This window comes from Manis javanica, chromosome 5, assembly GCF_040802235.1.
Source record: "Manis javanica isolate MJ-LG chromosome 5, MJ_LKY, whole genome shotgun sequence".
NCBI lineage: Eukaryota > Metazoa > Chordata > Mammalia > Pholidota > Manidae > Manis > Manis javanica.
The window spans coordinates 95,085,311-95,112,787 of NC_133160.1; the positions used below are offsets into that span (position 1 = coordinate 95,085,311).

At 36.4% G+C, this 27,477-nt stretch overlaps 1 protein-coding gene across 7 annotated transcripts in view; it reads right to left on the minus strand.

Moving 5' to 3' along the window:
- BMPR1B (bone morphogenetic protein receptor type 1B) overlaps window positions 1–27,477 on the minus strand; it is a 402,305-nt gene that overhangs the window by 194,554 nt on the left and 180,274 nt on the right. For 2 of the 7 annotated variants that reach the window (XM_073237279.1, XM_073237278.1), the window contains exons 2-3: window positions 20,870–20,929; window positions 19,988–20,054 (exon numbers count right to left, since the gene is read on the minus strand). The exons of 4 other annotated variants lie outside the window; for them this stretch is intronic. The gene's annotated coding sequence lies outside the window, so the exon portion shown is untranslated. The remainder of the gene's footprint in view (window positions 1–19,987; window positions 20,055–20,869; window positions 20,930–27,477) is intronic. One more of the 7 variants, XM_037020219.2, reaches the window with a different exon arrangement.

Sequence of the window (27,477 nt, forward strand, 5' to 3'; positions counted from 1 at the left end):
CTTAACTTGAATGATGGTCTTCTTTTACCTTATTACATGGGGGGAAAGGCAGAATGTTAAGAAGTAAAACATTATACATACTATATTTTGCAGTGATACTGTTAGTTTGAATATTTCCTCTAATTTCCTAAATGATTCTGAGGACAAATTTATAATAAATAATCACCCAAACTATCAGTACAAATATAATGCAATGCAATGTCAAAAAAAATCAAATGACCTTAAAATCATTTTGGAACCAAATGTTAAAATGATTTTTAAATAAGATCATATTTAACTTCCATAATCTTTATGTCTAGCACCTTTATCTAAAACGTGAAAGTTTTAAGTGAAAAAACTACCTATATTAGTTTAAATTATAGGTTTATATAAGATAAATTGTGTCTACCTTCCAATTTTTCAGTAGCAAATGCTTTTAATTCAATTATATTTTACTGCTAATAAAATTTGTTAGTCGTACTATTGGAGTTTACATTCAAAATTATCACATGCTTTAAACACTTGAATTTTGTTGGGTGAAACAATTCAAAATATTCTGTAACATTAAATATTGAAAGCAATAAGTCTATCTAACAAATAAGCAATAAGAGAAAAGTGATAATTAAATTTCATCTTTGTGATGCCAGGCTCAATAAGATGAAGTGCAAAATAGATACAGAGCTGTTGCCTGCAGTTGAGGAATCTCTGAATTAAATTAGAACAGCACATGCTTATCCACCATGTTTTAATTGTCATGTGAAGCTAACCACTGCAGTTAATTGGCATAGGTGATAGAGGTGAGGACTAAAATGTGTTTTCTGAAAGTGACAATAATAAACTACCTTCTTAAGATTTAGTTTCTGTAGAGCCTAATTCAATAATAAACATGTTCAGCTCAAACATCAATGGAATCACTCTATTCCAATCAATGGTTGCTCAAATAATTTTTTTCTCAAATCAAACTGAACCTTTTAAAAACACATCTATTACTATTTATTATATTCCATGTTCCAGTTCTCTCATTTCACAAGTCCTGAAGCTGAGGCCCAAAGAGGTTGGGTGACTTCTACAAAGTCCATCAAGGAATCAGAGGCATCAAATAGTTTCTCCAAAACCTGACAACTCTAGATAGTTTCTCTGACTACCCTTACAAGTCCCCCGCTTCCCTTCTCAGGAATAAATTCTAGACTCTCACAAACACTTTAATACGTGATTCATGATTCCAATATGCTATCATAAATTGAATAGGCCTCCGGAGGGCACCTCTGGTTTATTTAAGAGATGGAAAGTGCACCTTACAGAGCATGTCACACATTAGGAAACATCTGGATTGGTGTTCAGATCTTTCTACCCTCTCAGCATCAAGGCCCTTTAATAACCTAAAAGTCCTTAGAGGACAAACATGTTCAGCGGCCTGCCTTGTTGATTTCTAAAATGAATCTCTGCAGTTGAGCTGGTTTCATTTGTCAAATTGCAAACAGACAGGTTTCTGTTATCTAAGATATTAGAAGCAGTACCTTGAAATCACTGTTAGATGACCATACACTCCCTCTAGTTCAACACTTAGGAAGAGCAAACCCATCCCAAATATTTTGTTAGAGTAATTGAGTTATGCAGTATATGAAAGAAAACTGTCAAGTGTTTTTGTGAAGGTTTTTCAATAGCTTTTGGTCAAGTGATGCTAGAAATTAAACTTCAATGATTCTTAAAACTATACAAAACTTCAAAACATAGCTATTTTATCAAATGTAGAGCATCATTATTTGCATGAAGTGCCACACCACCACTTTATCTAGCACTGAGAAAAAATGCTGTGATTGTTATGTGACATTAGGATATATCCCCAATTCAGCAATTGTAAAATGTGTTAATATGGTATGTCTTAGGATCAACTAATAAACTATGGTTGATTTTATGGATTTACAAGCTACAAAACAAAAAAAAATAGAAAGTTAATTTTAACTATTAAGTGTAGTAAATATTAAACATTCAAAACTATAGTAAACATTTAAAATTTCATGAAATTACCATACTCTTTTACATGTAAAGAACCACAAGCCATCAGAATACAATGATCATTAACTCATTAGCCAGTTTCTAAACTTAAAGACAATTGTTTGATGAAGTTAGAATATGAGTCTACAAATATTTATTGAGCATGTAAGTGTGTGTCAGGCATGGTTAAAAGAACTGAATATACAGGCGGGAACAAAGCAGACAAAATTCCCTGCCCCAAAGTATCTTACATTGTAGTTCAGAAGACAATAAACAAGATTCAAAAGTGAAATGTACCATATGTTAGTAATAAATGCTAAAGAGAAAACTAAAGCAGAGAAGGAAGATTTCTGCACTATTGTTTCTGTTATTTCAACAAGAACATAGGCTCCTTAGCCTAAAATGCAAATAGGATGTTTTAAAAATCATCTGGACTTTGTCAGGCTAAAATAAAACTGTGACGGGCTACAAGTTTTCTGAGAATATTTTCCAATGTTCAAATAAAGTCCTTCAGGTTTTGAACAGAATAAATAGCCTAATTTTACCAGCCTGATAACCATGGATGTCTAAACCTATGTCTCAGTGTCAGAATGTAGCCCCAGGGACTGGTGGAAAGCCGCCAGCCAAGGCAACTGGGATGTATGGATGCACTGGGGTCATCCTGAAAAACTGCTGGAAAGTCATGAGGCAAGTAACAGAGTGAAGCAGGAAATAACATGTAGGACATCGAGGAAATCCAGCACCAGAAACTGGGGTACAGGGTGGAGACCGAGCCCATGCAATAGGGCAAAGACCCAATTACTTGGGAACACAGAACAAGGGTAAGAGAACACGGGGGGCTAGTGGGAAAACTCACTAATCAAGAGAGATCTTAAATTCTCATCCTTTTTAGTGCAGGAGTATTCTAGAGCTGTCTTGAACCCCAGAGACCCACGGGCTGTGTGCCTGCCACTGGCCCACTTCCGTGAGCTGCCTCCAAGTTCTAGTGTAAGGATCAAAGCTGAAACTAACTTAACAGGTACAAAGTTACTTTGAGGTTGCTGCTTCCAAAATATTCCCCCACGCTGACATTTCAATGTCTAAAAAGACATGGCAGTCTCTCACGGACACTCTTCTATCCAATGAAGTAGAGTATCCAATTTTTAAACAAATGTATTTTGCCCAGAACTCAGTACAGCAGTTTCATTTTTTCAGAGTTCAGCCCATAAAAAGATACCTTTCTTAAAGGTGCCCTTTTTAAAAAAAAAAAATGGATTTTCTCACCACGCCCTGGAACCTAACATATAATGCTCCTCCTGGTTTAGGCTCTGTGAGATCTTGACATGAGTGAGGGAGACAAAGGACGGTAGAACCACCATCACTACACAAGGTGCAAGCCCTTTAGTCCCCAGCCACCGCTTGCTTTTTGAACAAATAATGCATAATAAGCTACACAAATGACATCTGGAGAGATGACAGGGAAGTCCAAAAATGACAAACAGGAAAAGGAACAAATCTCCTTGAATATAAAGATACTAGTTCACACCTATGCAGCTATTGGGAAAACTAACCAAATTACTAAAATGCTATTATCACCACCTTTACAGAGATTCCCTCCAAGATAAAGAATACTGCCATTTGCCCATTTGTGTGATATCCCATGTTCTCTAATAATTTCTGGATCTCATTTATTCTAAGTTCTTATAAGTACTATAATCAGAATTTTGAATGTTCCTATTTTAGTAAATAAAGGAAAATTAATCTCATGTGGACAAAAGCACTTGCAAATGAAAGTTGCCTGCTCTATAACAGCAGTTAGTGAGAAAATGTAATGCGATTACAGAAAGTTACTTTACAATAAATGTGGTCAATGTACATACTCTGTAACAACAAGGTTGAATTTATAATAGTCCCTCCTTTCTGAATGGTTCAGGTTCTAGGCAGCCTTCTTAGTTCAAATACCATTAATCATTACACACAAGAAAAATGTTCAAACATGTTTTTATGTCTATTTAACAGAAGTGAAGAGTACATGAAAGTTCTAAAAAGACTTGGTGTTGGTCAGAAATGTAGGAGGACTATCCCTCAGTTCTATGGTTTTACTTTTCTAAACACACAGGGCTTGAACATAATCCAGCTTTTGAGATATTCTGTCCTGGATTCCTATCTCCTTCCTACATGCAGTATTATATAAAAATACCTCACACGCTTGGTATCACTGCTTCTTGTCACCTCCTAAAATAACGTATTTCATTACAGATCAACTAACATTTCTCCAAGAGTCCTCATTCCCTTCATGGAATTTCCAGAATCACTCCCTAACTTTCCCACATTGTCACTAAGGATACAGCTGGTTGTATTCATGAAAATTTTCCAGTACAAACCTACATACAAAATATTTTTCAATGATTGCATATAACCTGAATTTAGTCAAACTTTAGATTTTCAACTCTAACGTTTACTTTAAAGCCAATAAAATGCAAAAGTTTCTTAGGCATGACAATTAAGTCATAAACTCTCTTGAGAACATTAATGCTATATATACATAGCCAAGTGAAGGTTCTGGAATTACCCAGTTACTGGGAAATTTTTCCATACAGCCCTGTTTAAAGAGTTCATGACTTGAAGAATATCCATAATATAATGAATTATTCTTTGAAAAGAAAACATTGTGACCAACACAGAAGTTTATATTTTTTTCTTTACAGTATATTCTTTACCCTTTGAATAAGCAGACATATGCCTGTTTTTTTTATAGCAAAAATGTTACACTGTGTTTTCTTTCACGGGACTTAAGTGCTGTTTTCTTCTAAAACTGAACTATCACTGATTGTAATTACTTCTGATGTTATTTTGCTTTCTATGCTTCTATTTTTTTTCTTTGGCAATTTTGCTGGGAAAAAAATTAAATCTATAGACTTAAACACCATTTTGAAATCTAAAGTTTGTAAGTTGGTTATATGAGATTTCTCACTTTTACTTAAGTAAGTTTGAAGCTAATTTTAGTTTCAACATGTGTTCTCATGCAATGTATTCCTCGAGCAAGAAAAATGAGGAGGGCTGCAAATTAGAATCAACACAGTACTCGCTATCCAGCAAGGTTGTGTTATTGCCACGTAACATGTGGTGAGAAAGATATCGCAACATGGCATATATCAACTTTCATCCCATTTCAAAAGTCAGTATTTAAACAAAGGAAGTCCAAAGCCAAAGACTTTGTGTTGAGAGATTCGAAATCTTTTTTCTGTAACTGTGTGGTCACACGTCATTCTCTCTAAGTGCTTGGCCAGCTAATGCTTTCCCTATGTGCCAATGAACTTGCTTTCCCATGTTTCTGTGTCATTTCCAATTCCACAAATGTTCCATTGTTGCTTTAAATACTGTTCAGAGCTGGTAAGTGCCTAAAGACATGTCTATCATATCAATACTCCTGTGCCGATGTGTAAACATGAGAACACACGCACACAATTTACTCTTTCAGTCTAAATCAACCTAAATTTTCTTCAAAACATATTTGCCAGGACAAACATTTCTTCAGTGTGCCACCAGATAAATTCAAAAGAAAAAAATAATCAGCCCCACAAAATTTGAACAGCTTTAATCCAAGTTACTAATTCTGCATATTGTCACCAACTTTTTTCAACATTTTTAAGCCAGGAGAAAATTAGCCTGGGGAGGGGAAAAAAAAGAAACTTGTAACTTCAGTTTGTAACTTCAATATCTTATATAACCCAGGCCAGAAAATAAATGGATTTGCATGGACTCTCTTAAATACCTAGGTCTTTTTCTATAGTCACAGTGTGTTCCCCTTAGATTTCTCCAATGATCAGAAATACCACAAACAGTTAACCCTGGTGGAGTGCCTGCTACGTGATAGGCTTTTGATGTATGTTGGCTCAACTAATCCTCACAACAAGCCTGAGAAATTAGACATTGCCACATTTAAAAATAAGGAATCTCAAGTCAGAGGAGTTTTAATTTGACTAAAGGTATACAGAGCACTGATTCAAATGCATATCTGACTAAAAGCATATAAAGATCTGATAAAAGCAAGCCTTCTCCTTTATGTAATAAAAAATGGACAGAGAGGCTTTAATGGACTGTCCCTCTTGAATAAGTAAACACAATCTCAATGAATTGTAGTCTCACCAAGTAATGCCCAAAGCACATTTTCCTGTCTTATCTAACTGGAACAACTAAACAGGTATTTAGTTTTCAAATGACCAATTAACTAGCAAATAGTAAGTGATAAGAGGTACATAGAAGTATAAGATGAAGTCTCTGCAATTAAGCAGATAAAGCTAATTGAAATGACTGATTAATAACAGACACTATACAGTGTTCCAATAAAATGTATATAACTTCAGAAGGTAATGTACACATGGGAAGAATACACCTTAATATTTTGAAATAATATTAGGCTACTAAAGGTAGGCAAATAGCACATCTGGCCAACCTCTCTGCTAGAATGTGCTCTGCATGGAAACTCCATACTGAGAAAACTGTGTGCTGGGTTCTAGTTTATGTGCTGTGGACAGTGAATGTGGTAGGTGCAATAAGCAAAGGAGCAGCTGGAGGAGACTTCTTCGATTAGTTTGAAGTTGACATGGTCTTGAGGGACATTTAGATTAGAGTAAGGTAGAGGCAAGGGTACTCTAATAAAAGAATATATCTAAGTGAGGACCAAGGCTGGAATAAACCTGAAACTCTTAAATATACTTACATGGCTGCAAAGAAACACCAAAACATTAGGACAAACTCCTAAATTCAAAGAAAATAAAACCAGCTCCCAGAGTGGGTAACTGGTTTGCCTGGTCACACAGCTACAGGCAGGGCTTGATGAGGAACACGGTCCGCCTGCCATCACAGCCAGTGCTATCTCCACTCTAATGCAGCGGTTTCCCACATCTTGTCTACCTGTGAGGCAGGGTCCAAGGGACTCTATGCAGCTACCTCAGGAGTCCAGTGGAGAGCTGGGGGAGAGGTATTCAAACATGGCATTTGTTTTTATCTCTTTTGTATATTAGAGTTTGATAAGATTTATTTGAAGAAAAGAGTCTCTCTGTGTTCAAAAAGCACTCTTCAAGGCTTCACTAGTGACTACTTAACATTACTGAGTTCTGTGCTATGTGCCACAGACACAAACATAAAAGAAAACTAAAAGCCTTTGCCCTCTCCAAATTAATTTACTCACTCAACAATGAGGTACTGAGTGTATGTTGTGTACCAGGTACTTAGGTGCACCATGGGAAATTCAACGGTGAGCACAGAGCTGCAAAGTTGGCCTGGGGCCAGGTGATGGTGAACTAGAAGGACATTCACCACAAGATGGCACAACGAAATACAAACACAACTCTGATAATTGTTATGAGGGGAAGCTGTAATTATGTGCTGTGGACAATGACCAGGAAACTTGAGTCTAAGGACTCACTGTCTAGTAGCGGTAAAGGAGCTGTGCACACCAACAATTCCTACAGATGTAGATGCTTAGTGATAAATATGCCCAAGGCTCTGTGGTTAAGACAGACAAGACAACAAGTAACTCAGCCAGAGGGGGACAGGAACACTCATAGGAATGTGGCATTCGTACTTCATCTCAGAAGGTTTAATAAGGACACATTATTGCAAAAAAGGGCTGGCAGGAAAAGAGGGGAAAGGAGGGTACTTCACACAGAAACACTGTATGTGCAAAAGGAACAAAAATTGGGTAGAAATTTTTTTTAAATGGCAAGCCGTCCTCAAGGACAGAGTTGTCTCCAAGAAGAAACAGAGTTATAAAACAGAGTTATAAAAATATGCACGGGCCAAATCAGAGAAGGTCCTGTATACTATTCTACAGCTTGAAATTTAGTCTGCACAGCCCACCGTGCAGGTGATGTGATGTCACTGAAAGTGTACTTGGGGTGTGACATGATCAGAACTACATTCCACAAAACTCAACCAGAAAGCACTGTGGAAGATGAACCAGAATAGAGAAGACTAGTGGTACAGACCAGTCATAAGCTGCTATTGTTTTACAAGCAAAGAGAGCTAGAGCTGTGGATTTTTCTTAGTGGTCCCAGCACATGTTGGCATTTAAAAAGTATGTTAAATGAATTAATACATGAATAGAAAATAATGTTTGCATGTTAGAGTAGGGCAATAATATTGATTATAAGACAAGCAAAAATGTTACTTACCTGATGCATGGGAAACAGGAAGTCACTGAAAGTTTTTGATCAGAGGAGTGACAATGTGAGCTACGTTTAAGAAAGCTTAACATGTTGTATCTGATAGAATGGATAAATGATAAATTACAAATGACTTAAATTTAACAAGACAACTAAAGTAGTTCAGATATTAGGTGAAAATGTTTAGTCTGGTAAGGGACCCATATGAATACAGAAAAAAGAAAGATAAAAGAGACATTTTTAAAGAAAAACAAATGAGGTCAATCAATAGACTAGATCAGAGATCAGCAATTTTTCTCTATAAAGAGCCAGATCATAAATATTTTAGGCTTTATGTGTCACAAGGTCTGTAACATAGCTACTACTCAGCTCTGCAACTAGAGCAGGAGATCAGCTACTCCCTGCCATAGACTCCATTTAAGCAAATGGGCATGGCCGGGTTCCAGTAAAACTTTATTGACAAAACAAGCAGTGGGCTAGATTTGGTCTGCAGACTATCATTCACTGACTCCAAGACTAGATACTGGTCATGAGTATGTTCAGCCATGAGTGATAGAAAACCTAAAATAACAGTGGTTTAAATAAGACAAGAGTTTATTTCTTTCTTATAAACAAAATCCCCAGGTAACAGATTTTATGCAGCAACTCCACAACTCTTTAAGACTGTCTCCTTCTATTCCATTTTTTCTTCTACCATCCTCCACGTCACCATTAGCTATTGGTTCAATATATCTGCTTGAGTTCCAGCCATCAAATCAGCATTCTAGCAAGCAGGAAAGAAGATGGGTTAAAAAAGAGCATTCCCCTTCACTTTAAGGACAATTCTGTAATTCACAAAACTTTTCTACTTTGCTAACTGTCCACTATAATACAAAAGCCAAACAAGATCACACTTGTTTCAAAATGAATGGCTAAGTATCCTAAGCTTTATCATTCATTCTCCCTAAACAAGAAAATATTTTTGTTCACCTCTTGATTGTTGGCTTGTATAAAATCTCTCATTGGCTGAAAGTTACTCAATAAACTGTTTTCCTTCTGTCTGAAGTAATAAAACTATACAACACTATAAACATTTTTCCATGTTTAACTCCAAGATATTTGGTTTTCTGGCTAGAAACAGTAGTGCTTTTGTTTTTAAAATTAAAACAGACCCTTAGACCTAATTTGCCTCAGAATGCCTCTTGTTAGGCACTAACATTACTCTCACCAATTCCAAAAACACATGCATACATAAGAGGCTGACCCCAGTTATTCTGGCTGTCCTGAAAATGGTTCACTGCCAAGAGTAGGAAGAACAACCACATCCAAAAACCAAAATCTCTTATATAGTGTAGGATACCAGAGATTTCATGCTGTGAAATTCTGTCTATGGTAATCAAAAGCATCTTAGTACTACAGTGATAATGAAGAGATAGTTCAGTTAGAACTGGTAACACAGATACAGAATTTCCTTTTATTGATATATGATTTGACTTTCCTTCAAAGACGACTTATTAAAACTTACATCATAAAACAAAAGACTCTGGACCTTCATATTAGCAAAAAAAGATAAAACACTAGCATCCTAGACAATTTCTAACAAAAGGGATTGGTCCTTAGGATCATACAATAATTCAGGATGTGTTGACACCAATTTTCAATTTAAACAATAATTTGAGAGCTGTTAAGCTTTTATTTTGCCACTGAAAACATGCAGACAATTCAGTTAACATTCAAATCTTTGAAAACTAATTTTTAAATTACCTCTTACTCAGACCTTATTTTTTACTTTGAAGGAGATTTCAAAAATAATAAAGAATACACAAACTTTCCAACTTGCAACTCAAGTCATACTCTCTACCCCAGATATATCTCAACATACGTAATACTTTTATTACCTGACATTTTAATCAAAGATCAAAAACTTCACTAGCAAAACATTTCCAAAGCTCTCTGAAGTAAATTAACTTATGAAATGGAACCCAACTACATATTTTGTAATGAAGTTTAATATTACATTTCAAGAAAGAATGCTGTCCTTATAAAGATAGCCAATGTGGTTCAGACAATAATACTGGTAAAAATATTTAAAAGAAATGTGAGAAGTGAGAAATACTTTAATAATCCAAAACAATATTCAACTTTTAGGAGTCTCTGTAAAATGCTTACTGACTCTTTCAGGGATTACCTGTGAGTCCAGCCTGCCTGGTGTGGGGGGTTCCTTGGACTTCACAATGTTTCCGCAGAGACAGAGGAGGGGGAAGCATGTGAACACAGTGTTTCTGGGGGGCTCCAGAGCCTTATGAGACTGCTAATTACTAGCCAGTGTCATGGGTTGCTAACTATATCATTTCAAATGCTTCAAAGAGGTATTTTAATGATAAAAATATGTGAATTTTTGCTTATTTTCATATTAAAAATATAGGGACATCTATAGAGTAAAAATTGTTTAGGACTGCCCTCAAATTTTTTATGTCACTCTCCAGTTCTTTAATATAAGTTTAAAAAACCCTGCCAGTTTATAGAGCAACTCTAAACTCTGGCCTCCCCTTCTATCTTAACAGCACTTAACCTCTCATGACTTCCAAGCATAAAGTTCTTTCCCTGACCAATCAGCCTTCTCACACTTTTCCAACCATACCCTGATCATTGCAAACTCAGTATTTTAAACCTTATTTATAATTACTGAACTTTTGCTTCAACTTGCACTACCGACCTCATTAAAACCCTTATGTTCTCCGGTGACCTATCCCGGGAACGCTAAGTCCTCTTACTTCACTACACTAACATTACTCATTTCGGCATCAGACACCAGCTTAGAAACCTCATATTAGCGGTAAACATTTTTGAATAACAACTAACACTGGGAACCTGTTGTTATGTCTGAATGACATTCTCCTCCAATTCTATGTTGAAGCCCTAAGGACAGCAGAATGCAAAGTGTGCTCTGTCCAAAATGACTGCGGCCATTAAGAGAAGACGAGAACACAGAGAAAGACAGAGAGACAAACACCAAGAGTGTGTGCCGCCCAAAGAGGAATGACCAAGTGAAGACGCAGCGAGAGGCAGCCATGCAAACCTAGGAGAGAGGCTCCAGATGAACCAGACTCTGATGGCACCTTGATCTTGGACTCCCAGCTGCTAAAACTGTGAGAAATCCATTTCTGTTGGTTAGCCACCCAGTCTGTAGTATACTGCTGCAGCATACCTAACTAATATACCTGCCACCTGCCCAGACACTGTGCCCAGTGTCCTCTTTATATTATAATTTAATCCTCCACACAATTCTATATGTAAAGTGTGGTTATTATCTGAAGAAATGCAAAGAAATGAAGTAGTTTGCTCAAGGTCTCAGAGCAACCCTAGTATAAAGTAGATCCTATATGTACCTTCCTCAAAATATGCCATTAAACATGCTGTTTTACCAACCACAGTGAATGGCCCCAAGTTAACATTATTGCAACCAGCACTACATTTTCAGGTGAATGCTGATGGATGGTGAGCTGATGGATTGAGAAGTAGAAAGCTTTTTTTCTTTATCCTTTTCTTTTATATATATTTTAAGAACACACGTAGTAATCAGGTTCTACAATTAATAATGACCTATTTAAGAAAGTTGTTTTTAGAAATTCCAAAAAATGGAATTTGGCACCCCTATGTTCACCTTGGTTCCCTCCATATTATGCTTCTTACAGATCATATTAGAGGTAAGTGACAACCCACAGCAGCCAGGACCGAGTAAAAGTTACCATATTTCACTGATGCAAAAATCTGCTTTTTTTTTTTACATTTTAACATCCTTAAAAAGCCGCATCTTACATCATATCATTTTATCATATTAAAAGGCATATTTCCACCCTGTCCCATCTCTGAAATCAGAATATCTATCTTAGAGTTGATGAAATACTTGAATTCACTAATTGAAATTAGGTTACCTCCCAGACATAAATAAAATAAAATAAATGAATGATCACAAGATCATCTACAACGCATTTCTGAGCTAAAGGAATACAGGAAATGTGGTCCAGTCAAAGAAAAGTGTTTCTCATCTAAAGTTGCAGTGCAAACAATGAGAAATAAAAGCAAAACCAATAAATCAAAGAGCAAATGAAATAGCAAACTTAGCAGGACAACAGCAGGGCTCACTTCAAACACCATGAAGTCTTATAAGAAAAAAAGACAGAAAGGAAGAGCCACAAAGAATCTTGCACACATTGTCCTGCACATACACTGCAGGAGGGAGAAACCACCCAGCAGAGGCAGACGCCATGTGCACAGTGTGTCCATAAAGTGGGAACCAGTCTCACACTTTATAATCACACCTCATATACCGCCATGGAAGGCAGGCCTCCTAGGTGAGGCATCGAGTTTCACAGCCATGCTCAAACATAGGATGTTAATACTAATCCACAGCAAGATCTGTGAATGAGAAGAAAGAAAGATAGGTAAATACCTACATAAAATACAGCCCCAGTTAGAGCACTCAACACTTGCCCTACTGATTGCTCTCTGTTATTCTGGCAAGTGAATAAACCAATAACAATAACTGATTGCTGCACACCCCAACAGGGTAACCTACAGTCCAAAAGGCTTATTATCACAATCAAGTCTGTTCATCTTTAGCAACCCTTAAATAATTTCTGTTGGAAACTATTTTCTTTGATGTCACTAGGAATATGCCCTACAGCTCCATAGAAAAAGCTACAATTATAAACAAACCAAATTAAAATAAAGAAAGTCTCTTTGAAGAGTGGAAAAAAAGGATAAATTTCAATTATTTTTTCCTTTAAACAACACAATAAAAATCAAAGCCTACTTCTACCAAAGGGCTGCCAAAAAACTACTGACAGGATTTTCCAATGACCCACAATTCATGCTATAAAGTTTGACAAGAGCATACTAAGTCTATCAAAGTTGTTAGAAAGCAAATTCTTGTCTGTTAACTGGCACCCAAGCAGCTAGAAATTAAATCCAGAACTCCACTACCGTAAATATTTTGCAAACTCAATAATCCATTCCTTTTCTCACTGGAGATAAGCTTTGCCAGTTGTTTTTAATCAAATAAGAAACCATTAAAATCTGATGTGCTAAGCTAAATTATAAAAGAAGCTATAAAATTATAAAATAAGTTACCCCACATTCCAAAACATGAAAGCCTTTTATCTCTTCGTGTTGTTGTTGATAATTATATTATGTCTTATTGGGAGAGAGCTATCATAAAAACTACTTTTATTAAAAAAGAAAGATTACAAGACACGATTAAAGAAAATATGGTGGAACATTATTTTTAAATGCTGGATCTCAAGGAATTATAAAAGCTCTCATTTATTTTGACTAAAGTAAAACATGTTATCATGATCACAAATAAAATCTACTGACATCAAATTGTTTACTTTTAACATGCAGATAATAGTAGTTTCTGCCTCATAAATTTATTTTAAGAATCCAATGTGTTAATATATGTAAAGCATTAAGAACAACACCTAGCATAGCATCCTGTGGTAGAGGTTGCTCTTTGGATTTGCTATTAGTATTAACATAAGCATTAACATTATCAGTGTTGTCTGAAGGCCTCATCCGCTTTATCTGCTCATACACAGGTTGCACCCCATAGGAAGCCTCTTCTCACTAAATGAAGCTCTGAAAGGCATGACTCTCTTCTTAACTCCTATTGCTTTCTGCAAATTTGACCATATATCCTAGAATTTAATTACATTTGCAATTGTTCACTGCTGTGTATATATTAACCTTATATAATCAAATGGATTACAAGAGCTTTAAAAGAAGAGACCGTATGCATTTAATGACTTCTTTTGTCTTTCCAGACCTCAAGCCTCAAGCTTTGAGGAGGGCAACCCCCTTCAGAGCAGAGGGCAGACAGTGGATCGTCTTCAGCTAATGCAGGTCACAGGCAAGGCAGAAGGTGCTAAAAGCTGAGAACACCTTACAGGTACAGATCAGGACCCTAGACCTCAGGTATCACCCCCTTTAACTAGAGAGAGAAACATGCATACTATAAAGTAGCATAAGTTCCAAGCTAATCATATACCTACTATGACTTCTGCTGCATGCAATTCTAAAGAAGGAGTGCTAACCCAAACATAAGGGGGTTAGGAAAGATCTAATAGAGAAGGAGCATGAATGTGAAGATGAAGCCTTATATAGTGATGATAAGAACTACCAGTCAAAGAGTGTCAAAACCATAGTAAGTAATTTTCATACAATACTAAAAACAGATAACAATATACTGAGTATGCAGTATATGCTGGGAACTATTCTAAGTGCTTTATAAATATTGACACATTTGATCTTCAAAATATCCCTATGAGATGTTTACATTTACATTGTTGTTTACATTTTAAAGATATGAAAAGTGAAGAACAGTAAGGGTTAATTGATTTGCCCAAGATCATACTGCTAATACGAGGAAGGGCTGAGTAATAATTGCAGGAACTTGGGCTCTCAAGTCCATATTCTTTATCATCATGTTAAACTACTCTCTTTGTGGTCCTGTAATTCTCATAGCAATCTTGCAAAGGAGGTCGTGCATTCTACATATTGTAATCTATTGAATAGAGTCCCTAGGAGCTGTGCTGTGCACAGTCTGAGCAGCCATATGTGGCAGCTATAATGATCTGCATTGTAAAGATAGAATGTTTCATAATTTAGCTGCACAATTGTGAAGTCAAAATCTGAAATACAGTTAGTCTCACTCTTGTCACTCAGACATGGAATCAGCAAAGCCAAGATACAATAATGAGACAGATTTTTTCTAGGCTCCAAAGAGTAAACCAGTTTTGTTTGATGAAATAAAAAATTAAGAGAAAAGATGAAGCCACTTAGTTCACTTAACATCATTTTACATTTGTCTCCATGCTCTGGATAGAAGAAAAAGCCACTGGATGTTCTTGAAAAGCAGAGTGCATAAAACACTGTTTCAAAGAGCTGAACCTACCAGTAGTATATTACAAGGACAAATTGTATAAATGTACTAAGATTAGGTTATAAAAGAGAATCTCTTCTCAAGGAAAGAAGAGTTAAATAAACAACAAAGTGGAGAACAACTGAAGGATCAACATCACATTGGTGGCAGGAACAGATGAGGTCTAACCACATGGAGAAATGTTCAGCATAGAACTACCATAGGATGGAATCCATTAATGGATGTAAGAGTATTCTGAAAACAGGCAAAATTCTTACAAATACAAAATGTCATAGCCCATAATAATGGGAAGGAAGGAACATCAAATAATTGTAGGGTGAGAATGCAATACAGTGTCCTAGGTCACTTGGAGTCCATTGTACACAGTGCGGTTTCACTTTTGCACTTGCATTTTACATTTGTAATGTTATAAGTCTCTTGAATATCATTCAGAAAAATTAAGAATAATGAATTACAAAATAAAACATAGTTGATTGTATTAATTGCTCTTATATTCAGACTATTTGAATACCTCTTAAATGACGAGGAAAAAACGAATCAAATAATACATTACACAAGCAATCAAGATGCCCTTCAGTAGGTTGGATAAAGTGTGGTACATCAAGACAATTTATAATTATTCAGGGATAAAATAGAAATGAGCTCTCAAGGCAAGTGGTTGCCAGGCATTGGGGGCTGGTGGTAGTGGAGAATGGATTAATAGTCAAAGCACAGATTTTAGGGCAGTAGAGAAACCCTGTATGTTGGATACATGTCTGTAAACATTTGTCTAAACCCATAAATTGTATACTAAGAGTAAACTGCAACGTAAGCCATGAACTTTGACTTTGAGTGATGATAATGTGTCCATGGAGGTTCATCAGTTGTAACAAATGTATCAACTCTGTTGGTGATGTTGATAATGGGGGAGGCTGTGCATGTGTGGGGAGAGAGGTATATGGGGATCTCTATAGCTTCCCCGCAGTTTTGCTGTGAACCTAAAACTGCTCTTAAAAAATAAAGTCTTAATAAAGAAAACATATAAGAACTTTTTGGCTTCCTGATATGCACATGTGATGTGCTCATTGCTGCTCCTACAATAGAGGCTGAAAACCCTTCCTTGAGGAAAACAACATCCATTAAGATATTTTTCAGAAATCATTTTATCCTCAGTAACTCCATCATATAGGAATTAATATACCCATTATGTAGATGAGAATATTGAGTCTTGATTAAGAAATTAAGTAACTTGTGAAGGTGAAGGTCTGACAACTTATAGGCTTCTTGGAGACATGATTACAAATCCAAAACTGATTTTCTTTCCACTAAACCATCTTGTCTCAAACCTCTAAGCATCAGTCCAGTAGCAATTTCATACATCTGAGTGTGCAGGTTCACCCTGCTGATTTCTGGCTCCTTTTTTATTCCCCATAATAAGATTTCTGGAAAAGAAATGCAACCTGTTCCAAACACTCACACAACAGGAATCAAAAAACAGACAAAAAAAAACCTAAGAGGTCTATGGCATAGTCTTGTGCACTTGATAATGAAACCAAATATTTTCCTCTCAAGTTAATATATCTGTGGGGTTTTTTTTAAACTACAATTGTCTTAAGATGCTGATGTATGAGAGTAATGTATAAATGAGATGCAAAGATAATTAACATATAATTTCTTTTCTATCAAATAAAAGGTCCTAAGTTAACTAGCCTTCTTCTAATTCAAAATGACCTGTTTCATTTATTTCACATATAGGCAGCAGCTCAGTAAGATTAAGTTATTTTCTCTTAAGATGTAACAGTTCATGTCTGACACACAAATGACATTCCTTAATGAACAGATGTCCATTCACAGACTAATTAGAAGTATAAATCTATCCTTAAAAGAAAGGCTAGTCTCTTAACTGACTTTACCTTTTATCCTTTTCAGAACACAATTCAGGGACAAATACATGTAATCTAAGTTATACATTTCAGAAAATAGAGACAGGTTTAATTACCTGCTTGATGGCACACCTTTGCCTACGTTCATTCACTGTTGTCAGAGACCTAATAAACCGCTTTAAAACTCACTGCCTCCTACCTGCTACAAAGCAACACCCAAGCTCCTTAGCAAGGGCTTCACTTCCTCCACACCCTGCCTCAGCCCCCTATCCCTACACAAGCCCAGACACAGACTGTGATTTAGCAAATCTAGCCTGAACCCGAGATACCCATAGTTAAAAGAAGAAAAAAAAAGAAAAAGAAAAAGGAGGGAAAGAACACCAAGAGATTCCAGTATGCAGCCCAGATTCTGGAATTATAATCTCCAATTTACAAATGACGAAATTTAAGCTCAGAGTTATAGAAGACGCCCAGCATCATATGGTTAGCGTCAAAGGACCTCAGGTTACATGGACCTTTGAACTCTTAAAAGACCTGAGCTACTTACTCAAGGATACAAACTTTACCTGCTTCTTTGTTTTTAGCTGCTACCAAAATAAGAATGATTAGATGCCTCAATGGCCCTACTTACTTAGTTTTAGGCAGAATTACTGGTTTTGTGCTTAAATGTACTGTTTGACTTGGAAACCCAAGAACTTCTGGTGGAGACTGAGAGAATATGAGCATCACCTTGTTTGTGCTCTCGTTCTGCTCTGGCCTTTCTTCCATATTCCTCATTTCAGGCCTCCTTCCTGCTTCCCAGCATGCTTATTATTCTAGAACCTTCCAGAGTGATTCTGTTATTACTGTAGACGTGACTACTGGTATGGACACCAAGGAATGGAGAAGAGCTTGAAATGCAGCATACAACTAACCACTGCAGAAGGGCAAGTATCTGCTTCGATGGGGGAAACAAGTGGTGGCCAGGAAGAGCAGAGGTTTAGAGTCAGAAAGTCCCGGGTGAAGATCATGTCTCTACCCTGTCTGGAATGTGTCACTGGAAATGTTCCTTGTTCCCACATGTAAAATGCTTGTCTCACATAACTGTGAGAATTAAATGACATTTATTTGCGTGTGCAAAGGACTTAACACATTTTGGCAGCCAGGAAACCATAGTAGTCATAGTAAGCAGTAGTGACAGTCATGGGGATATGATCTGAATTGTGAGTACTGGGAAAAGAAACTTAAGCCTTTTTAGGACAAGTGTGGTTCAGGACCAAGTCATGAACAGCCAGAGGGGACACAGGTTGGAAAAGGCCTCTTTTCCAGGAAAAGAAGGGCTGGTGCTAAAGGGACCAAGACAAGCCAGAAAACTCACCGTGCTTGGCTATTTGTCCAGCTGCTCCTATCCTACAAAGGTATTTGACAGCACTCCAAATTCTAGGTTGGCTAGCAAGCAAGTTATTTCAGTTAACGCTTTTGTATTAAACCCCTACTGTGCCTCCAATCACAGGAGGGAGGCAAATAAAGAAACGTTCCAGGCCTCAAGGATCTTAGAATCTAGTAGAAAATGATTAATATGCATGAACAATAGTCACTAATTAGCTCAAAGAAGCAGGCATACAGGAAGAACTGTGATTATTTTTTAGAATGGGTTTATTCCATACCAACACTCTTCAGTAATCTTGCAATAGCAAATCCTTCACTTTATACAATTTGTTAAAGCTACCTTCACTACAAGATAAGCATGTAAGTAGAGATAAGCCACTCTAGCAGTGACAGTTGGATTTTCTTAACAAAAAATTATTATTTGTTACGGAGTTCATGAAATCACTGTGTTCAGAATTTTTTTCCAGACTTATTCAACACACATACCAGTGAATCTCTCATCTTTGAGTGATAGTAATCGATCTAAATTTAATCATAATACACAGATTATGACCTCACATCTTTTCTTCTAAAGTCAGGTCCTTCCCCTAAACTTGTCCTTTTGAATATCATAATCTGAGCTATGAGTTTTAATATTAAAATACAGCATTTGAAAGGGAACAGCATTTTATTTAATGTTGGCTTTTTTGCTTGACTGGATAAAGTAATGCAGTGATTGAAGTGAAAAACTATAAATTCATAATTCATTCATAGCTCATAATTTTAGGCTATTCTTAACAATATGTACCATAGGTTCTATTCTTGTCCCTAAAAAAAAACAATTTAGCTTATTTTAAATTTTCTCTAGTGCCTTCTGTAAGCACCTCTATTATAGGAGATTTCCCCAAAGCTATTTTTTTCTCTAGTATTAGATGCCTCACCCATAAAGCCCTCACTTTAAACTAAGTGATACATGAAACTATGGCAAAATGATGGAGGATTAGAATTACTATTCCCTGACAAATTTAAGATTTTGATATTTTTAAAAGCCACAATTTTCATTTTGCTTTCACTGGGAATCTGAAAAAAGAAAGATAAACATTTTATATTCTTACATTACTAAACAAAGAAGCAACCAATTCCCATTCAAAAAAAAAAAACAGTGGCAACATCAACATTCTCAAAAATTAGAGCTTGTTGCTGAAAGACCCACAGGGGAAAACTCACATATACTCTCGCTAACGTTTTATGGCAGCACTCACTGCTTGTAGTAAGGATCTTACATGAATATTTGTGAGACCACTGTTATTCCAAGAGTCTGGATTTACAATGAAATAAAGAATTATAAAAGATACTCTGTAATGTTTCCATCTCAAAAATATTGATCTCTCTTATTTAAAATACTCTGAAAATATTAAATGTCCCAGAAAAAAAATTTTCAAAGTTACTATTTTTTTCTATTACAGAAAACAGACACATGGAAGGCATACAGTTTGTCACTGCAAATCACAGTGACAAATTACTATTCAACAAAAAAAAAGTCTGATGAGGTGTATTATGTAAAGAACTTTTCAGGAAGGCCTAGAGTAGTTAAATAAGTTTCTCTGCTAACATGGTTTATTTTGCTTTACTGTTACACAGATTAGAAATAAATGTGTCTTTTTTCCTACACAGAAGTAATCCACAGATATTTAATCAGAAATGTTTTTCCCATCATCTTGTTAGATTCTTACCTTTACAGTAAGATAAGCATTCTTACTTGTCATCTTCAAAGGCCAAAAATTCTTTTTTTCCTAAAGGCTGGGAAATGGAAGACTCATTTGATAAAGTTTCAAATTAAAATTCAACTGAAGACATGCTACATCTATTGACACAAATTGCAATATCCTGTGAAGTTACACAGAAGAGATAAAGACAAACCCCTTCACCAAAATGCTAAAAGATGGTGGCCCCTGTTTTCCCCTCCTGTGTTATGAAATGTTCCATACATGGGGCCCAGGTCACTACTAGATCTGTTAACAGTTTCGCAGCTCAAAGTTTGGCTTCATTTGTTAAGCATCAAGCTGCCCTATCACTGGAATAGAACTGAATAGGTTGTTATGGTTCATAATGTAAGACTCACAAAAGCACACAGCTGCTGTTCATAGTCTCAAAGTCTGTCATAATCATGATGTCACAGAAAAAGGCTGGAATCTATTACATGTCCAGACAGCCAATCCATTCAGTCTCCCTGATCAATGCAGAGATACAGGGTGCACCATAAACATTATGGTGGCATTACCATAAGGCAATTCATTAAAAAAAAAATCACTGGGGGCAGGTAATTAGGCCTCTCTCTAGTTCTGCCATTAGGAAGCCCCTCTTAACCACTGAAATTACCCCCAAACTACAAACATCACCATCTCACTGTCTGAACCCTACTGTGAACTGCAAAGCTTTGCAAAAAGTCACAGTATAAATTACTGGGCCCTTAAGGGAAATTATACATGCTCATCTAAATACATAACACAATTTCTCTTTAGTTATCATACATCTACATAGGAAATGTGATGAACTGAATCCCCATCTCCAGAGAGCTGCAAAACAATAATGCATTATTTACTTTAAGAGCTTACCTATGAATTAAAAAACTGCTATCACTTGTCATGGCACCAAATGTTAAGTAGTTTCAGACCCTGGAAGATGCAGAAGAATCATCTGGTTTACTGACCTTAGTATTCTTTTATAACAAAACATATAAACCATCTCCAGGTGATCACTTTTAAAGTGAATGTAGAAATATATGAATCTTAAAGTATTATATAGTTTCTACTCTATACATTGGCAGCATTGCAACTATTTCAGTGAAATTTCAAATGAGAGAAAAGAGAAATTTTGAATATAAAATATGTAAATTATAACTATTAAAATTACTTGAATGCTTTTGAAATTAAAACAGAACAGATGCAGGACTTTGAAAAAGACCTAAATTCTAGTCCCAAACCTGCCACTAAGTAGTTGACTAATCTTGAACAAGTCATTTAACGGCATTCAATTTCAGTTTCTTTAACTCTAAAATGAAGGCCCTAAGAAATGACAATAAATGAAGTTCCTCTTTCCCACAATAGCATTTCTCAACCTACAGCCATCAGGAACGGGACGACCAGGCATCCGAATGGTGACAGCTAAGCCACACTTGATCAGTGCCGGCACTCCCGAGCACTGTACACATACTAATTCGCTGAACCTTCAAACAAATCTGCATAATAGGTACTATTAGTATCCTCATTTAGAGGGAAGACATGAAGGAATGGACAGGTTAAGTAGCTCACCTAATGTCACACAAGTAGCAATGAAAGCAAGACTTCACATCCAGGCTGACTGACTCCAGGACCAGCCCTTCCCACCACTACACTCCACTACATATACTGGGATCCTGGAATGGAAAGGTCTTGTTTCACGCTTCTAGTGAAAGGGTAAATTCAGAATTTAGGTGCGGGGGTGTAGATGACTGAGGGTATTGCAGTGCTCTGGATCCCAGTGGTTCTACAACAAACCACCATCTATACATGGAGAAAGCACTAGATATTTATTTCCCTAGCTCTTAGTCACTTGTATTTTTCCCACAAATTACAAACATAGTCTCAATGTTACATGTAAAACCATTTTATCTGCACACTCTACCCTATGCCTGCAAATCTAAGGCAACATTTCTTAATACTTCTTATATTTACAGTTTAACTCTAGGGCTAGAATTCAGTCCAATAATGGTATGCCACCAAGTGACAGCCACAGTTAAATTGGATATCAGCTATAAGATGACATTTAAACATGGTATCATATAACTACAGTTTGAAAATGAGATGTTTGAACTACTATTATTTATAGCTGAAGGCAAACCCTACTTTTATGCACATGGGAAACAGCTTTAATTTACTGCCTATTGAAAGGTTTTTATTTGGTTGAATAATAACAAAGAATAATCTCATTCTTTGAGATTATTATACCATGAAACATAAATATTCAGAAGTTCAAGTATAATATCTTGACAGAAGTATGATAAAGTCACAAAATTTCCTACATGCTCCTCATCATTTATCATCACTAACCAAGTTATTTCATAGATAGAAAAGTACTGATACATATTTTTACTTCTTCATCAAAGAGGCAAAATATAGAGATCTTTTTCTCCATTTTAATAAGCCACATAGTGCTAAAGATTCTCAAAATTCAAACTCTATCTTCACGCAGCTGTGAAAATAAAATTATTCTTAAACCATTTAAATTCTTTCTTGCCACAACATAAATATACATGCCAAAATATGCAAGATGAAAAGAAAAATCCATTTATCAGCACCAGCGCTCCACACAAAACAGTCCTGGTCCTTCACATCTTCCTGTTTCCAAAGCAGTAACAACATGCAGGTAGACCTCAAATTAGACTCACTCTGCTGCCTTCTGGTCTTTGCCTGTGCCTAAGAACTGTGTAATAAGAGAACTCCTTTTACAGTAAACAGCCACAACACAAGGCAAAGGTGGAAGAGATTCCACATCATTTGAAACATTTTGGGCACAGCTGGCAGAACACCTGTTGAAATGGCTGAGTGATGTTTGCAACACAAAGCAGTAGAAGCAAGGGGCTGTTCACCTAGCTTGCACTGCACACCCTACAGCGTCAACAATTTTCAGTTTATTGAAAGACTGATGAAAAAGCAACAAACTAGAATTAAATTATCATTTTATTTTTCTTCTTGAAAATGCAGAGCAACCCCTTGGAAATTAGCCCCAAAAAACAAATCATTACCAACTTAACAATCTCACAGGCATACAACAAAGTCCCACAGAATGCTAATTTTTCCTTCTTTCTCTTATGTTAACCACATCACCTGTGAACTTTCATCTTAATTTGTTATCTTTGCAACTGTCTAAATATTTTACAAATAAAAATGGAATGTTTTATAAAGAAAATATAATTTTAACTATACTGTTTTGAACTAATAAGTATTTACTCACTCAAAGTAACTAACTAGCACTTTTTCTTTTATCCCTTATAGGACAGCCAAGGTACCAGAAGGATGAAAGGCTTGAAGAGGATTGTGAAAATAAGAATGAACTTTAGGGGTGAATTCTGGAGGCCAACAGAAAATGAAGTAACAGAACCAGCAAATATATTCAATTCAGCATAAAGGAGAGCAACAAATGCAGTGTAGTCACAGAGGCCTTAGGACAGAGCTGATGATGGGATAAGTACTGAATTGAGTAATAATCTAAGTTAACTAGCAATCCAGCAACCTCCTATTAGGATAGCTGGTATGTATTGTACAACTCAGTAAACACTATCTCTTTACATGTTCAACAATTGTAATAAAAACCAAAAAATCTTTAAGAACTTAAAACCCTGGCAAGACTATATCAAGAAATGTTTATTCCCAGAGACAATGACATGTTGAAAATCCCATAAGCAACATTGCAAAAGCCTGAATTTATAAGAAGTCAGAAGGAAAAATTAACCAGATGCAGGGTTTAATTGTATCTTGAATTTTCCTTCATTATTTCATAACTATTTGAATTTTATACCATAATAATAACCCCCAAGTGCATTTGTATTGCTGGCTTAGTTTCCTGGCCAAAGAGCAGGGGGTGGTGGTGGTATTAATTTGTGATAGTATCTGATTCAAGACAAACAATTCAAGGTAAAGTACTGACAACACTCACTAGAATACAGTTGAAATTCGTCAGGTATTTTCATGAGTATTGCGTTCAACTGTGGCAAATGTGCCCTAAATTGGTTTTGGCTTCAAGTGTGTCAAACCAAACAAGACATTTTCTTAGGTGATATCTGGAAACAGTTATATCAAACTATGAAAATCAGAAAATATAACCACTAACCACTAACCCTAAAAACTACATATCACCACATAATGTTAGGAATATGCTACTGCTACCTGCTTGTTCCTATCAAGAAATTAAGAGAAAATAAGAAAGCTACAGCTAAGTATCAGATATTAGTTATCATTTTCTTTGGACCCAACTTTAAATACCAAAGCTTATGAATTTTAAAAACGTGACAAAAATCAAGCATAAACTTGTACTGCATTAGTCTAGGAAAATTTCCCAAAATGCAAGTACAATGGGTATTAAAGCCCACTTTCAAATTGTAATTCTTAAGTTTTTATAACATTGTAACACCACAGACCACCATATTGTCAAAAACTCCTAATTTTTTTATTAAGAGTTTAGTATTACCCTGGTTTTAACTCATAGTGTTGGATTACTCCTTACTTAAAGAAGCTATAAAATTGATTTCAAAGCAAAGGAGAAATTTGGGAAAAATTTAAATTTGTAGTTGTAGTTCCTTTGGGCTCAAGTGCAGAATTCTCTTAAGAATCTATCACTTTAAGCATCTGGTTCCATCATCAGTTTCCTTAGTGCTTTTCTGAAAGTTGGTGAATCCCAATATAGGATGTCAGAACCCTTAAAAAATATTATTTCTCAAATGGTAGAGGGAACTCAGTGATTAAAAGTCCAGATTATAGAACCAGATTGTCTGGGGCAAAGTCTGCAAACCTTTTTTTGCCCTTGTTTCCATTCCACATCGGGTTGTCACAGAAATGAGGTATTGTGGAAATTATATGCTTTTAAAGGGGAATCCGTAAATGGAAAATGTAGCCATTATAGTGATTTTCTTTGGTGTCTCAAACCTGCAGCATCTTGAAACCACTATCTTCCTACATTTGAAAAGCTATAAATTCAACAGGATCCAATCCCAAATTCCAAGGACCAAATAGAGACTTTTAAAAATCTTAGTGATTCTGGACTAAAATGGAATATAAATACTTCTTCCTATTTCTCCCTCTACTACAGCTAAAAACTGTAGACATCATCCACAAAACACACGTAAGTGCATGGAAAGTGCACAAGTGGCCAGCTAGGGACCTTGGGGACCTTAGGGCCTAAGGTGAATAAGATGACTAGGAATTGCCCAAATTTACTTTCTGCCTCACATATCCTAGACTGAGTCAGCACTGTTATCGATGCATTCAGAAAACTAATGAGCAAGTGAGACTGTATAGTAGTACATTGTGGTTATATGTTTCAACCTCTGCCAACTTACCTGTGTAGTATGTGAGTCTTCTGCACATTCCCACTGCTTTTCTCTTTTCACTCCTAGGAAGATGGCTTCTCTTCCATCAAACAGTCATGCCCAACTCAGTTTAAACTCTTCCTCACTATTCGCCTGAAAACTAATGAATTCAACTTGTTTTTGTTTTTAATTCTGGTTTTGTTTTCATTTTCCCCGTGAGGGTGAACAGTGCACTAGCCATAACATCTTTGATCCCCAAAAATACTGTTAACAACTATTCTTGAGAACCCAGCCACAGAGAGGTCTTCCCTTACTGTCACTATATGATTCTTCTAACTGTCAGTCATTCTACTTCCTACTTGGGGATCTGCATTTAGGACTTACCCAGTTCAGATTTCACTTCAGAAGGATCAGTCTCTTTCCAACCCATACCCAGCATCCACCTTAACTTCCATGCATTGTTCTAATTTCCCCTATTTGATTTTTGGCCCTTTACAAACAAAAAATAATCAATATTTGCTTTTATGACAAACCCATATAAAGTAAGATTTACTAATAATAAGCTAGGCAAAACATGCATGAGAAGGACTCATCAATTCAATAGTTCCAGCTTTGCTCATGCCTCAGACTATGGTGCATTTTCAATCACAGCTCCCTCACCCTCCTATTAAACTCTTATCTAGTTCAGGAAGCCTACCTCATAACCTAAACTTGATCTTTGCCCTTCTCCCACTCACCATCGTTGTACATGTGTGTGTGTGTGTGTGTGTGTGTGTGTGTGTGTGTGTGTGTGTGCCTGCATATGTATACAATAGTCCTCCCTTATCCACAGGAGTCACACTCCAAGACCCCCAGGGAATGCCTGAAACCTGGATAGTACTGAACCCTATACACACTGTATTTCATATACATACACTCCTATAATTTATAAATTAGAGTAAGAGCTAATAATAAAATGAGCAACTCTAACAACATACCATAATAAAAGTTATGCGAATGGGATCTCCCTCTCAAACCATCTTATTATGTGCACTTACTCTTCTTTTTCTGTGATGATGTGAGACAACAAAATGCCTACATGATGACAATGAAGTGAGGTGAGTGACACAGGTGCTATGATGGCATTAGGCTTCTCCTGACCTTCTGACCTCACATCAGAGGGAGAATCATCTGCTTCCAGACCACAGTTGGTCACAGGTAACAAACTGAAAAGTGAAACCATGGATACAGGGGCGCCCTGCTATACATGTTAGACTTCAAAAACATAAACAATTCATTTGTATTCTGTGCTTTATCTTATGTTCCCTAGTCTTATGTTCCCACATCTCATGTGTTTAAGTCTTGTCCACCAAGTAAAATCACAACATTGTTGAGGAGCTAAAAAGGAATTAAATCATATTCTTGTAATTTGTAGTCCACTAAAAATAACATGGTACTAAAACACAGAGTGGGTATTAATTTACTCAGTCAATGCCTAGCAATTGAATCCACACTAGTTAATGTGCTGAAGGCTATGGACCAAGGGGAAAACAGAAGGCACCATCTGTCCATGGTGGATTTCAGAGCACTATGGGACAGCCTTAAGAACATCTTAAGGTCTATATTCAGAATCAAATCAGAGATGTAGTCAAGCCATGGAGGAGGACAGAAAGGAGGTATTTAACTCTACCAGGGAAGGTATCAAAGAAATGTTTCTCATAATAGAATCATGAAGGATAAACAAAACTTGGCAAGCACACAAGAGATGGGGTAGTGCTGACATTCAAGAAAGAGGGATGGGCACGTGCAAAGGAACAGAACGGTGACTGAATGAGTAAGCAGATGAGCTGAAGCACCATGGAGAATTCATAGGCTATTAGCATAGGTATAGAAAGGGCAGTGACAAGGGACCAAGGGGCAAGGATCTGGTGAAGTTCCCACCAGGGCCCTGTGTGCCACAGGACATAATCCTGCAGGCACTGGGGATCAACAGAGAGAGAGTGATAGGATCAGATACCCTCTCTGCTGAGGAAATGGTAGATGGTTTGGAAGGGGGGAAAGTGCTTAGCTGTTAAGAAGCTATTCTAGGGTATAACTGAGAAAGGATGAGAATTTGAGCTAAGGGATTCAGGGAATGGAATCACAATAATTAAAAGCATAGGTACAGATGAAAACAAACTG